Source organism: Phascolarctos cinereus, unplaced genomic scaffold (assembly GCF_003287225.1).
Source record: "Phascolarctos cinereus isolate Bilbo 61053 unplaced genomic scaffold, phaCin_HiC Scaffold_5;HRSCAF=322, whole genome shotgun sequence".
NCBI classification, from domain to species: domain Eukaryota; kingdom Metazoa; phylum Chordata; class Mammalia; order Diprotodontia; family Phascolarctidae; genus Phascolarctos; species Phascolarctos cinereus.
The window spans coordinates 305,796,504-305,808,755 of record NW_027555958.1 but is presented as its reverse complement, the minus strand read 5'-3'; positions in this window follow the sequence as shown (position 1 = coordinate 305,808,755).

Sequence of the window (12,252 nt, the reverse complement as noted above, 5' to 3'; positions counted from 1 at the left end):
GGCTGGTAAATGAACTGGCTGTATGACATACTTTCAACCTGTATTATTAACATTTTCTCCATTTCTTTTCTATATCTATACAATAAGCAAAACAATAAGTCAAGCCCTGATCTGTAGCACTGCTATTTTCTAAATTATAAATGCTCACATTGAATTTAGCAATTGATTAGAGAGGTCTGATGGGAGGTAGCTGCAGCACACCCCTGTTAATGGGTAAGTGACTCACCTGGCCCACAGTTTCAGGCAGGCCTCAGCTTTATTTCACTTCATATAACCCTGCCATTTTCTTACTAGCTGCTTTGCCAACCTTGTGTACAAGAGCCCCACCCCACTATCCTTTCCAGTTCTATTTAAATCTATACTGCTATTGCTACTGGGTGTGCCAGTCATTAATCCCTTATAGGTTAGTCAGTCAGCCAATAAACATGTAGTAAGTACCTACTCTCTACCAAGCACTGTGCTAAATTCTGGGGATGCAAAGAAAGGAAAAACACAGTCCCTGCCCTTGAAAGGCTCACAATATAATGATAGGGACCACATGCAAACAAACTACATACAGAATATATAGGAAGTAATCAACAAAGGGAAGATGCTAGAATTAAGAGGGATTGAGAAGGGTTTCCTGTAGAGTTGGGAATTTAGCTGGAATTTGAAAGAAACCAGAGAAGCCAGGAGATGGAGGTGAGGAGGGAAAGCATTTCAAACATGGAGGACAGCCAGTGAAAATGCCTCAAACCAGGAGATGGAGTACTTGTGTGCGGAACAGCAAGATAGCCAGTGTCGCTGGATTAGAGTAAGGTTGTGGACAGGGAAGGCATAAAAGGACAGCTAGGTGGTACCGTAGCAGCCAGACCACTGGACTGGGAATCAGGAAGACTCACCTTCTGGAGTTCAAATCTGGCCTCACACACTAGTTGTTTTACCCTAGGCAAATTCCTCACCTCCGTTTGCCTCAGTTTCTTCATCAGTCACATGAGCTGGAGGAGGAAATGACAAATCACTCCAGTGTCTTTGCCAAATCCCAAATGTGGTCACAAAGAATAGGACATGACTGAACGAAAAGGTGTAAGAAGTCTGGAAAGGTGGTGGGATTAGGTTATGAAGGACTTTGAATGCCCAAAAGAGAGTTTTACATTTGATCCTGGAAGTGATAAGGAACCAATGGAGTTTACTGAGTAGGAAGGTGATATGCTCAATATCTGTGCTTTAGGAAAATCACTTTGGCAGCTTAGTGGAGGATGGACTAAAGTGAAAAGAGACTTATGACAGGCAGATCAACTAAAAGAGTATTGCAATAGTCTAGGAGATTCGAACCTGCACCAGGATGGTGGCAGTATCAGAGGAGAGAAGGGAGCACATTCAAGAGAGATTGAAAAGGTGAAACTGACTGGCTTTGGCAACAGTTGGGATATGACAGGTGCAAGATGGTGAAGAGTTAAGGATGCCACCTATGTTGCAAACTTAGGGGACCCGGAGAATGGTGGTACCCTTGATGATAATAGGAAGGTTTGGACATTCCAGATTGGACATGTTAAGTTTAAGATGTCTAATAAATAGATGGAGTACATCAGCAAAGAGGTTAGGTCAGGGTAGGTAGATTTGAGAATCATCAGCATACAGATAATCATTGAATTCATGGGAGCTAATGAGGTCACCAAGTAAAATGATATAGAGGCAGAACGGAAAAGGGCCCAGGACAGAACCCTATGGGATATTCATAGTGTGACCTGGATGAAGATCCAGCAAAGGAAACTAACTGAGAAGGAGTTGTTAGATAGGCAGGAGAACCAGAAGGGAGTAGTGTCCCAAAAACCTAGAGAAAAAAGAGTTTCAAAGAGAAGAAGGTGATAGTGTCAAAGACTACAGAGATCAAGACCCACTCACCAACCCTGTATCTTTCTATACCAAAATACCCCTCCTTGTCAACATTCCCCAGGTGTGTGTCGTCTTCTCTTATTAGAATATAAGTTCCTAGTAGGTAGGGAATGCCTTCACTGTTGTATTTGGATCCCTAGCATTTGGGATAGGGTTTGGTATGTAATAAATGTTTGATGTTGTTCAGTCATTTTTTAGTCAGGGTTTGCTTGGCAGACATACTGGAGTGGTTTGTTCTCCAGTCTATTTTACAGATGAGGAAACTGAGGCAAACAGGGTTAAGTGACTTGTCTAAGGTCACACAGCATTGGCCAGATTTGAACTCAGGAAGATGAGTCTTCCTGACTCTAGGCCTGGCCTTCTATCCAATTTACCACCTGGCTGCCCCCAGGAAGTGCTTAGTAAATGTTTTTAAAATTCATTCATTCATACATACATACATACATACATACATACATACACACATATTATCATGCTATAAGAAACAATGAATATGATAAATTCAGAGAATTGTGAGAACCATTGCAAAGTGTTATAAGCAGAACTAGGAAAACAATATAGTGGAGAGATCATATACGAATATATGTATCTATATAAAAATATTTCCATTTCCATTGTTTTAAACAGTGATAAACAGTTGAGAATAAATGCTGTAAAATTGTAATGACCAAGAGATATGAGGCCACTCCCCAATTCTTTGTGGAAGTTGTAGACTATGGGGATAAAATACTACATACAATATTAGTTTTCTCTGCTGTGTTGGTTAGTTTTGCTGAACTGTTTTTACCCCTTTTTTATTTTTTTTTTCTGCAAAGCATGGCTCTCTGGGATGGGGAAGGAAAAGGATACACTGGGAAGTATAGGTGACATTTTAAAAACTATTAACAAAACTGTATTTTCAAGAAAAAAATTTTAAAGTTACCTCATTGGTAACTTTAGAGTGGGCAGATTTAGTTAAGTGATGAAGTAAGCAGTCATATTACATGAGGTTTAGAAAAGAGTGAGAGAAGAAGCACGCACACTAAGTGTAGATGGCTTTTTCAAGGAGTTTGGCTAAGAAAGAGAGAAAAGATAGTATGATCTAGCAAGGATTTTTTTAAGGATAGGGAGACATGGTGTGTGTAGGCAACACAGAAAGAACCAATTAGGGAGAGATCCAAAGGAGTGGGGGTTAAAATGGAATAGAAGATATGGGATCAAGGGTACATGTAGAGAAAGACCCTTGGAGAGAAGGGTCACCTTTTCATCACAGACTGCAGCAAAGGAGGAAATTAGTTGGGGATGATGTTAAGTGGTTATGAGATGTGGAGTCAATGTTGTGAAATGAGGGGAGAAGAAGGATGCCAAAAGACTTCCTTTTTCTCGGTAAAGGATGAGGCAAGGCTCTCAGGTGAGAGAATGGGGTCAAGTGGGAAGATTGAAGAGAAAAGATTAGGAACAGAGATTGTGGAGAGTGGGATAAAGAATCCATTAGAGGTAAATAAAAGGTGGCCTTCCTGCATTTGTGACTTGAGGGCTCAGTTGAGATTAGATAACATAAATTTGCAGTGAATCCAGTTAGTAATGTATAGTGACTTTCTTTTCATGACTGTTCAGCAGTGAGTAAGAGTAGAGGAGGCTGATGTTGGGAGTCATTTAAGGCTGGGGTTTTCCAATGTCAGTGGTGATAAGGCAAGGGAATAAGGAGTTCTGGTTTAGAAGAGAATTTAGAGTTGAATTGGTTCACTAAGGGGGTCAAGATTGGGAAGCAAAGAGATTGTAGTCAGAGCAGGGATGATGAACTGGCAACCTACTGAAAGGTAGAGAGATTGTAAGTCATGGCAAGAATAAGAACAAGGAATAGTTTTGGGAGGAGGGAGGCACTGAGAGAGATAGAATGGTTAGATATTATGATTGAATTTAGGAAGACATGAGATTTGAACTTGGGTCCTGCATCTCAACAGCCAGTAATCTTTCCACTGTGCCATGAGATTTCTCAACAGGGGAAAGAAGGAGGTAGGAAAAGATGAGACAGCTAGAAGGAGAGAGAAGTGGAAGAGAGAGAGATGGGGGAGCTAGAAGGAGAAAGAAGTGGAGTAGAGAAGGAAGGATGAGGGAAGACCAGAAAGGGGAAGGGAGATTAGGGAGTACAGAAGAGGAAGGAAAAGTGAGAAAACAAATGACAGACATAGAGAGACTGAAACAGACACAGAGACAGAGAGAATGGGAGCAAAGGAGAGAGGAAGAAATGTAAGGGGGAGACAAAGAGAGAAAGAGACTAGGACAGCTAACGGGGGATCTAGTGTGATTAAAAATCAATTAAAAGGATTAAAGATTTTTTAAAAAAAATCTAATCAGGGTTTTTGCTGTAACCCATCTAGTTCTAAATTGAGTTGGGATGCCTTCTCTCCTGTGTTCCGAAGGACAGGGTGCAGATATGCTGCAGCCTACTATTCACTGGTCCTTCCCTGACACTGCCCTGCCCCTCCTCCAAACACACCTGCTTTGTTCTTCTAATTGGTCTCGTTTCTCCCTTCTCACTCCCCTCCACTCTCTTTCCCTCTTCCCACCTCCCAACTTCAACAAATACAACACGCATAGATTAGACACCAAACCGAAATCCATCCCTCCAGGACAATACTAAGGTCCTTCCTTATCAAACCTTGATTACCCCTTTTGCATAATCAAGAAGAAAGGCTACCAGAGACCTTAGCTCCTAATCTTCATTTACATCTTATTTTGTATTCATCTACACACAAGACTCCTTAGCCCCTAATTCAGAGTTTAAGAAATAAAACAAATTAATTAGCAACCTCAGCTTCATCAGCATATCCAGAACATCTGGAATGAACAGGAAATGTCAAGAAGACATCAAAGTAAGCCTCTTAGTTTACTCCTAGAAGGTACCTCCCTGCAGGATATTGCCTTTTACTCCTGGCTGGAATGAGGCTCCAAGCCCTCTAGGCACCCTCTCCCACCTGCCTATACAATCTGTTGTCTCTCTCCATGTCAGTGATCTAGGCCACTCAGCATCCACTTTTGAGGGGCGACGATCCTCAGTTGATCTCTGATATTCCTGATTCCTATTTGTCACTGTGTATCCCTGGAATAAAGACCTTAGAGTCTACAGGGCCAAAGTGTTTACTCTAAGCATGGAGTTAGTATGGGATGATGAATGTGGTGGTGGGGGTACCACGATGGTGATGATGCCTCATACTGCCACCTGGTGATGCATGTACTCACTACATCCCTTTCTCTAATTTCACAAAAACAGAACCAAGCATCACTGTTTCTGCCTCTGTAAAGTGAGGGGGTTGGGCTAGGTGACTTCCGGTATCCCTTTACATCTCTAAATCAATGATATTGTTATAATAACAGCTTTCAAGACCCTCCTAGCTTTCCTTTTTAAATTCTGTGGAAGTCTAGAGAAGGTGCTGGTAGAGAAAAATGGTGATTCAGTCCAATCTGGCAGTTTAGGTTTGAGACTGAAACAAAATGAGATACTCATAGAACCATTAAACAGTTAACAAGGAGAGGTTTACTTAGCTATAGCATAGAAAGGAATATTCAGCAAGGACATCATACTGACTCAGAGACAGCCCCTCTCATCTCTATCTAGAGATGGCCTGACCATCAGTTCTTCATCATGGGTCAGAGTCATTTGTAAAGTAACTAATTGGTAATAAATGTCTTACATGCAACCAAGATCCTAGGTTGCCTGTCCTAGGATCTAAGGTGATACCAAGACTCACCCTGTACCCATTCAATGTTCCCTGGTCCGCCAACCAAAAGCTCCCCCTCCCTTGGTGCTCTACCAAGGAGGTGGTACCAGATCTTTGCTCCTTTAGAGGCCTCTGCTGAGGGATTCTCTTCTTATTCCACAGCTTCTTTTTCACACCTTCATCCAAGGGCTCAGGATTTCCAGCAAGGCTACCATTTTTTTCCAGGTAAATTCACAATCAACATGGTTACGTAGAGATAGTTTCAGTTCCCTATGTCAACAGAAAACAAGGCACCTCTCAACAATTCTACCTCATGGTTCCCCAAGCCCTTTCTGGGAAGGAATCATCTGAACTCTCCAGAGAAAAGGAAACCTGACCAGTAGAAGGGAGATGAGCTGTTTCCCAAGGGAGTCCTCTAAAGAGACAGAGACTTTGAAGTTCATATGATTTGTAGGAGATGGAATAAAGAAGGGCCTGGGAGGGTCAGCCAGTACTATATAAAAACAATCCATCCTTATCAGATAAGTCTTCCAGGAGTCTGGAATTATGAAACTGCTGGAATGGAGAGCCTTCCCCTTTCCTAAGGATAGTATAGGAGGTGAAAACTCAAGCAGATATGATGGTAGGAGCCCAACTTCAGGCCTACTTTGAGGTAAAGTGAATGCCCTGATCAGAGGCAAAAATTCAGGGGGACCCATAAGGAAGAAGGATAAGGATATGTTCCATGAGAGCTTCAGTGGTAGTTGTTACAATGGTAGTCTTGACTGGCATGATGATGACATATCTTGAATAGGCACTAACTGCAGTAAGGGCAAAGCTCTCGCCCTGAGATGGGAGAAAAGGGGCCAATATAATGAATTTCCCAATCAGAGCCCATGCAAGATAATGCCATACTGGTCTTTGAAGGAGGAAAGCTCTAGGGTGGCTAGGTGGCGCAGTGGATAGAGCACTGGCCCTGGAGTCAGGAGGACCTGAGTTCAAATCCAGCCTCAGACACTTGACACTTCCTAGCTGTGTGACCCTGGGCAAATCACTTAACCCTGATTGCCTCACCAACCAAATGAAAAAAAAAAGAAAGAAAAAAAAGAAAGAGGAGAGCTCTGGTAGGCTTAAGGAACATCATTGGGCAGAAGCAGATGCTTCAACCTTAGTTAGGATTCTATGTGATCCAACACCCAACTCAAGATGGCATCACAGCCACCATGTACAGATTGGTAGTAGATCCACTCCCCAAACTCTGTTGTTTTCAGAAGGGAATCAGTCTGGTTACTCAAATTCAGCAGAGAGAATACGATGTCTCCAGTGACTACTGAGACCTGTTCCATAAACAGCTATATATGGGGGAAACACAAGAAAAATTTCTCAAGTGGTCTTTACTCCAAACGAGAGAGCCTTTGATCAACCAGTCTTGTTCCCTCTAGTTCTTCATGGCCACCATCCAGTAATCAGTGTAGATGAAGATCTTATCTAACTCATCCTTCAAGGCTCTTTCATATCAGCTATATGGCCTGTGGCTCAGCCCACTGGACCAATTTGCCAGGGTGTCCCAATGAGACTCCTTTCCCCAAAATATCCTCTGTTACTGGATTAATGGCTTCACAGACCTCTCCTTCAGCAGGTGGATTTGTCAGTGAACCCAGCAAAATGGCATTCCTCAGGAGCCATGTCCTCAGAGGCAGAGCCCATTAGACTAGTGTGGAAGAGACAGACCATTGAGGCTTAGACTAAGGTCTCAGTCTCTGGCAGAGTTGTAACCTGTTCATGAAGGACACCAACCCCCAAGGGACCTGGGTGAGTTAGATTTTCAATGTACTGTTTCCATTTAACAACAGGGGCCTCCTGCATCCTACCCACCTTGTTAAAGGGCCAATCTTGCATTATTCCACTCATAATAGGAAACTCTGGACAAAGGATGAGAGTATGACCATGAGTCATCCTTTTCATACTAACTAGAACTCAGTACCTGATAGGTGACTCTATTTCTAAAGTGGCTGCTTCGGGAGTTTGCAATTCCAGAAGTCTAGCAGTCCTTTGAGCTGGTGCCCCTTTTTATTCTTTATGGGCAGAGATCTCCAAACACAAGGGCCTCATGGGGCCTTTTTTGTTGCTGTTGTTCAGTCATTTGCAGTCATGTTTGACTCTTTGTGACCTCGTTTGGGGTTTTCTGGTAAAGATACTGGAATGGTTTGCCATTTTCTTCTCCAGCTCATTTTACAGACAAGAAAACTGAGATAAGAAGGGTTAAGTGACTTGCCCAGGGTCATACAACTAGCAAGTGTCTGAGGCTAAGCTTGAACTCTGGAAGATGAGTCTTCCTGACTACTGGAAACCTTTCCTAGTGCCCCCATCTGCTAATGCCTGCCCTTTTCAGACTACCTTCAGTAATCTGATGGATATCCTTGTACTCGCCACATTATGCATATGTAGTCTCCCCCATTAGAGTGGAGGCTCCTCGAGGGCAGGGACTGCTTTTTATTTTGTTTGGGGTTTTTTGTATCCCCAGTGGTTAGCATAGTGCCTGGCATGCAGTAAGTGCTTAATAAATGCTTGTTCACAGATTGAATAAGGGCTCAGGGAAAGAATCTGCTGGGTGGCTCACTTTAGGTCTTCCAGAGCTGTAGCCTATTCTTAGACCTACTTGAAAGAAGGTTTGAGAGTAAATTGGTATGGGGGGGCTATCCAGAAATACAAGTTGGGGTCAGGGATTCTTCAAAACCCTGAAGGGTATAATAATCTTCTGGGCTTCCTTTTTCAGATTGTAAAGAAGCAAATGTCAATAGCTGATTCTAGATCATGTCCAGAATCATCTGGGCTCTTCCTATCCACTGTCTCTCCAAGAACTTGATATTCAGGCTGGACATTGGACTTTTCTTAATTTATTCATTTAATTTTTTAAAAGGTTGAACGAAAACACCAAACAAAAGCAGTTCCATATAAATAATAGAACCAGAAAAAGAGGTGTATACATGAGACTTCGACTATTACACAGAGCTTGATTTTCCTTTGAAGTACATGATCAATTCGACATGTGATTTCAAAGCTGTCCTGCTTGTCTCTGATTCCTTCTGGCCTCCCTTCTGCTCTCTTCTATGGCAATTTTAAACATGGCTTCAAGGACGCTGTTTTTTATTTTTTATTTTTGCAGCTGTATCACCACTAGGCATCATCCTACTCCTTAGTGACTACACAGGGGATTGTTGTAGCAAAGTATTACAGCCTCCATCACCTCCATCAATACAGAAGAAATGTCTTTTACCTCTCAGGAGCCTCATTATCCTTTGGTATTAACTACACAGAATATCTGGAGCAATTTCAAGGGATTTCATTCGGCCCTGCCCACAGTAACCAGCATGAAGGTTGCCCGTAGGTGCATAGACTCCCCGTAGCTTGAAATGTCCATTCCTATATAGCACTCAAGCTGATTAGCTACCACAACTGTGCCCCAGACAGGGAGTTTCCCACCTACTTTCACCTAGGCGAGGATGCTCTTCCCCTCCATGGCCTTAGAATCAGGAAGACCGGGGCTTCAATCCTGACTCAGACACTTGCTAGCCCTGTAAACCATGGGCAAGTCACTTAACTACTCTCAATCTCAGTTTCCTCATGTGTAAAATTAGGGATAATAATAGTATTCATTTCCCAGTGATGTTGAGGCTCAAATCAGATAGTTTAGATAAAGCCCTCTGCAAACTTTAAAACACTATCTAAATGCTGCTATTGCTCTTCCTCCTCCTCCTCCTCCTCCTCCTCTCCTATTCCTATTATTATTATTATTATTACCTGTCTTCTAAAAGAAATAGGAGTAGCTCTATGGATTCCTTGGGGGCCTTCTGTTATGACAATAACCTGGATTCCAGGACCTTGCGGCCCATTATATATCTGGCATCTACTCTCTCGTTTCCAGTCCACTACAACTTGGGAGTATGGCCTCTGGTGGACTAGTGGTCCTATATCTAGGATGATTCAACCTCAGTAGAACTTTAGGCATCAGCCTTAGTCCCAAGGGGAACTAATTCCCAGTATCTGAATACAGAGACTTGAGTAGCTCAGTATTTCCAGCTGGGTTGGGATCTTTAGTGGATATCTCAAGTCTGGGTGAAATACAAAACCCCTTACTGATGTAATCATAGATGTTACCATACAGTTTTACTAGGTACCTCCCACACACATACCAATAGCCTGGTGATTGATTACTTACTTACCAACCCCATATTTAGGAAACTTACTCAAAGCTCCCTCTGGGAGAGGGTGCCCTCACACTCCACCTTGGGGGTGGGTGCTATGCCTCCTCCTACCATCTCAAACAGAGTAACTATTTGCATTGACAGCCATATTTGCCCAGCCACTGTTAACTAGTTTTCCCAATCAAATTCCACCAGTTCATCTGTCCATACCTGTATGGTAGTATGTAGGGTAGGCCCTTAGCCTGATGCCATTTGGGTGGGGATCTTCCAAGAAGGCAGAATCTAATTGCCCTTATTCAGGCTGAGTGTAGTGTGTGGCTGGCCATAGGAATGGTATGGGGCACACAATACAGTCTGTCAAACCAATCTCCTTTAGAAACTTCAGCTCCTCTCCTTGAAGACCCACATGGGGAACCAGCTGCAATGGGGAATTCGTCTTTATGGGAGTAGAAAATTCAGGAATGGTGAACCTGTAGCCTCGAGGCCATGTGTGGCTGGCTCTCTAGGTCCTCAAGTGCAGCCTTTTGACTGAATCCAAACTTCATAGAATAAATCCCCTTAATAAAAGGATTTGTTCTGCAAAACTTGGACTCAGTCAAAAGTCGGCACCCAAGGAAAAGACAACATGTGGCCTTGAGGCTCCAGGTTCCCCACCCCCACCCACAACTCCTCATCCCAGCCATCTAAAAAGGGACAAAAGACAGTCCACATCTGAGGCCTCTGACTTATTTAAATGGCTTTTCAAAAGTAAGTCTCCTGGGAGCTCCCCAAGCCAAAAGAATTATGCTGCAGAGATCTCTGCAATGCACCAAGCCCTCAGAAGCCATTGTTCCAGTGACTTATCACATTGCTGCTTGAACTTCTCCTGAAACCTTCCCAGTTTTTAATGGTGAAAGCCCACCTACCCTCCAACCCCCTGCTGGATAAACGTGAGGCTTTAGTAACCACCAGGGAAAGTTCCCAATTCTCCTTCTCTCCCTTTATAACCCTGATCTCACGTTTTCCACCAAAACCCCTGGGACAGAGATCATAATTCCTGCCTTTGGTCTGTCAAATCCTACCTGTGGCTAGTCAGTCCCCACCCTCACCAGCATCACCTCTTTCTTTTTTTTAAAATTTTTTGGCAATTGAGGTTAAGTGACTTGCCCAAGGTCACACAGCTAGTAAGTGTTAAGTGTTTGATCTGAGGCCAGATTTGAACTCAAGTCCTTCTGACTTCAGGGGTGGTGCTCTATCTACTGTGCCACCTAGCTGCCCCTAGCAACACCTCTTTCATTTATGATGTTGCCAAGTCCATTAGCTATCCTACTATCATCTAACAGTCCTTCAAAAGCAAGAGCTCCTCCTAGATAATGAATGTGTTAGGCCAGTCTACTTTAGTATTCCTTATTTGGGCTAGCCAGCCTCTCTAGGATTGTTAACAAAAACCAGGGAATGCCTGACCTGGTGCTATCTTTATCTTCCCTGTCAGTCTCCTTTAGTACCCACTGAGCTAATCAATAGGTAGAGACAGAATGCTGGGCCTGGAGTCAGGAAGACTTGAATTCAAATCTGGCCTGAGACACTTACTAGTTGTGTGACTCTGAGCAAGTCACTTACCCTCCATCTGCCTTAGTTTCCCCAACTTTAAAACAGGGATCATAATAGCAGGTGCTTCCCAGGGTTGTTGTGAGGATCAAATGATCATTGTAAAGCTACGAGCACTGTGTCTAGGACGTAGCAGGTATTTAACAAATGTTTGTTCCCTCCTTCCCCATTAGTGGGGCCTTCTCTCTGGTCTTCCCACGTGCCCCCGAATAGCTCTTGCCCCACACATTTGGCCATGCTATCACTCTATCCCCCCTATTTGCAATGTCCTTCCCACACTTCCGCCACAATGTATCATGATGCTATTTACTTCAGTCCTTCCTTCTACACCAAACTGTTAGAAGGTGGGCCTGGCTTAGGCTTCTCTGATTCTTATTCAAGACTGGAATGAAATGACAATTAACAGTTAGGTTTGCTCACCTATACCTATGCTTACCTAGAAAGAAAACTCAACTAGGACACATCAGTGACTCCTAGATATATGCTGACCCTCCCCCCCACCACACACCCCTACCCCACCCTCATCTCTGTACAGAAATACATCTAGTCCAGAGGGCAAGGTGAGTTAACTTGCGTGACTGTGGGACATTCCCAAGTCATCAGTGATGACTCTAGCCTAGCCTCTTTTATCCCTTTAGATGACTAGGACTTAAACTATTGATGGCTTAAGGCTAACCCTCGACATACCCCTACTCAGCCTTCACCCCTCAGGCCCAACCTCAGGCCTGTTTGGGAAAAGAAAATGCCAGCAAAAAAACAAAAAACAAAACAAACAAACAAACAAAACCCCCCTGGCCTGCCTCAGATGGCAGGAAACTTTTATGGTTATTGCTCTTACCATAGAAGAGGGAAGGGAATGGGGATATTAAGTAGGACTAGGAATTCCCAGGTGTAAGTGGAGGGTA